At 35.9% G+C, this 3,622-nt stretch overlaps 1 pseudogene; it reads right to left on the bottom strand.

The window, feature by feature from the left end:
- Window positions 1–467: 467 nt before the first annotated feature.
- On the bottom strand, window positions 468–2,637 carry LOC150023198 (uncharacterized; annotated as a pseudogene).
- Window positions 2,638–3,622: the final 985 nt, after the last annotated feature.

Genomic DNA, 3,622 nt, shown 5'->3' with positions numbered 1-3,622 from the left:
GGTAGACTTGCCCCCGGAATCAAATCAATTTGATGTTTTATACCTCTAAAAGGAGGAAGTCCTATGGGTCCCTCTTTAGAGAATATATCATCAAATTCATTTAAAAGATCTTTTACTTGAGGAGGTAGAATCATAGTCTCAAGATTTGTGGCAGTGCATGTAAGTGTTCCTTTACAAAATATAAGGCTAGGTTGTTCAACAAGAAGCATATTTTCAAAGGTATTTTCAATTGTTTTGTCTTGTTGAATGACCTTGTCGGAAGGAACACTCTTCTCCCACGCCTTTTAATCCCTAAGGATTTTCTCTTTTTTTGTTTTTTGTTTCTCCTCATCCCTCTTTTGTTTCATTTGTATTTGATCTCTTACCACTTGGGAATGTGGTAAAGGATTAAGTACATACTCTTTTTTCTTGTGGGTGAAGGTAATCTCGTTGGTTAGACCATTGTGCAAGGTTTTCTTATCAAATTGTCATGGTCTACCTAATAAGATGTGGCAAGCTTCCATAGGTACTACATCACATAAAACATTGTCTTGGTAGTTACCTATAGAAAACTCGACTTTCACATGTCTATCTACAGTTAGTTCCCCATCTTCATTTATCCATTGAAGCTTGTAAGGTTTAGGATGAGGGACTACTTGTAGATTTAACTTTTCAACCAACCTAGTGCTACAACAATTGCAACATGAACCACTATCCACAATGAGAGAACATATGTTTTCTAAAACTTTGCACCTTGTGTGAAAGATGTTCTCCCTTTGTGTTTCTATGGCCACACTAGTTTGGTTGTTGAGGGTCCATCTAATCATCAATAATTCCCCCTCTAAAGGATATACTCTCTCATCTTCTTCCCCTTCTTCTTTCTCACTAGGTTCTTCTGTTATAATGTATGGCTTTAAACTAGAGGGGGGTGAATGGTTTAAAGAGGGTTTTCGCAAACTTTTAAGTCTAGAATGAAATTACTTCGAGAAATACTTGATTAAGAAATCAGTTTTCCAAAACACAAAGCAAATAAGCACAACACCAGAAAAACAATCGGTTGTTTCGTAGAAACAATCGGTTGTTTATACCAGTTCAGAAATATAAAACTTAATTTAAAGAGTTCAAGGATAGAGGGATTGAACACACAGGTTTATACTGGTTCACTCTTAACCAAGAGCTACATCCAGTCTTCCCATAAATCACTAGGGAATCCACCAAGCAATCAACCCTAGATTACTTACAACACCACCAAAGAAGTGACCTTGATCCCCTCAAGACACACACTTCCTTTGGCTCAACACAACACCACTAAGAATGTTGATCTTGACAACCTCAAGAACACACAACACTTCTCAGCTTCACACACAGAGTTTCTTCAAAGGTACAAAGGATTACACTTGTTATAGAAAAACTCTGAAATCAATACAAGATGAAAATCCTATATCACACTCTCTTTGATCCAAAACAGTTTTTTGTTATGGTCCCAAAAAAAACAATCGATTGAATGCTCGAATCAATCGATTGTTTTGGTTTGACAACAAGTCAACCATCAAAAACAGTTTTCAACCTTTCTAAAAACATCTAAGTATAAAACAATCGGTTGTTTCGACAAAATAACAGGTTGTTTTTCACTTAGTCTGTAAAAACACTTTTCAATTAAAAGGTTTGAGAATGCTTATGCTTTGGATTCAATCAAGAGTGGATTTACACATAAAATCTACCCCAGATCCTACATAAAGACAGCTCTGCAACAACAAGCACATCCAGCCTTTCATCAACCTTCAAAGGGGTTTGGATTCTTCAAAGCTAGAACACACTTGATTCAACATCTTCTTCACAACTAGTATATTCATCTATTCCTTTAAAAAACAAGGTTCTTTGGTTTGGACATTGAGCTTGCACATGTCCTCTTCCAAAGCATTTAAAACATTTAACATCCCTAGTGCGAATGGGTGGAGTGAGCATATCTTTGCCTATGGGTTTGGGAGTCTCTTTTGGTTTTTCTTTGGATGTACTACCCTCCCTTTTAAAATCTCTTTTTGGATAGGAGTTAGAGTATGAACCTTACTTTCGACTTGAAGTTTTCCTTAAATTTTGTTGTTCAACTTTGATACATAGTTGAACCAAATCATTCAAGTCTTGATAAGGTAAGAGTTCAACTCTATCTCTTATCTCAAGATTTAACCCACTTAAGAATCTAGCTATGGTGGTGGACTCATTCTCCCTAATGGAGGCTCTCATCATATAGATTTCCATATTTTGCCTATACTCCTCTACACTCATGGTTCTTTGTTGGAGTCTTTGGAGCTTGTCCATCAACTCCATATTATAGTAGGAGGGTATATGGCGGCGTCTTAGGGCTCCCCTAAGGTCATTCCAATATTCTATGGGAGGTTCCCTATGAAGGCGCCTATCTCTTTCTATGGATGTCCACCAATACATAGCATTCCCTTGGAAACTAAGAGTGGTTAAGGGTACTTTTCTCTCTTCACTTACTCTATGGCAAGCAAATAATTGTTCTACCTTCATTTCCCAATCTAGATAGACTTCTACGTTTTCTTTTCCATGGAAATGGGGTAGGTCTACCCTAACCTCTCTTGGGCTCTCTTGTTCTCTTCTATCTCTTCTAATTCTCCTAGGGGGTGGTTGATAATATTCATTTATCCTATGGCTTTTTTCCCCAAAAGAATCATGATTTTGAGAACTAGATGCATGAGAACGTATTTTTTTTTATTTTTGAGAGTTTTCATCCTTCTCTTTAGTCAATTTCAACTCCTTGATTTGGGCCTCATGCTCCAATTGTCTATATGAAAGTGATTGAAAGTCCTTGGCTAATTGTTTTAAAAGAGATTTGATGGACTTTATATCACTTTCACTAGATTTAGAAGAGTGAGTTGACATGACTAAAGCTTTGTGTTTAAAAGTATTTTACCTCAAGAAAGAAAAGGAAAGTAGTGAAGGTAGCTTTCCAGGAAAGAGAGGTGAGTCACTAGGACTTCTTAAGTATGAAGTCTTTCCTTGCCAAAACCTATCCCTCAAAAACTTCACACAATTATTTTTCTAAGTAAATTACTTAGATCACAAGGAAGAATGAAAAGTCAATTTTATGCAAAGGAAAACAATGCAAAGCAATTAAGCAAACAAAGCAAATAAGCAATGCTAATCAAGTAATTAACATAAAGCAATTAACTAAGCAAAATTAAAGATTGCTGACTACAAACCTTTAAGCTAGACGTTTCCTATGGTGAGGCTTCTAGACACTTGGAGCCTTTGAAGACACACTCACCGTCTACACATGATTAATCCACTAATTAATCAAAGGTTGAATGTAATTACAACTCAAAGAAATACAAAGAAATTGAATTACACAAATTAAAATTCAGATTTCCTATACTATGCACTCCTTGGCTTGTAATTTCTCTTCTTTGTTGTGTTCTCCAAAGTGTATGTGTTTGTATTTGTATTTGTATTTTGCTGCAACTCCTTGCCTTAACCTCTTATGATTAGACAATTAAAATATCCAAAACAGTACCTACTAAGTAGAGATAGACTCACCACAAAATCAATTCCACTTAACAAGCACCAATTGTATTTTATCCACCAACAATTTTAGAGGTCAAGAAATGAAAGCAAGAAACAAATT

The sequence above is a fragment of the Phaseolus vulgaris genome, chromosome 11, assembly GCF_051622355.1.
Source record: "Phaseolus vulgaris cultivar YP4 chromosome 11, ASM5162235v1, whole genome shotgun sequence".
NCBI lineage: Eukaryota > Viridiplantae > Streptophyta > Magnoliopsida > Fabales > Fabaceae > Phaseolus > Phaseolus vulgaris.
Note: the sequence above shows the minus strand (reverse complement) of the source record. Positions and strands in the feature narration are given on the sequence as shown.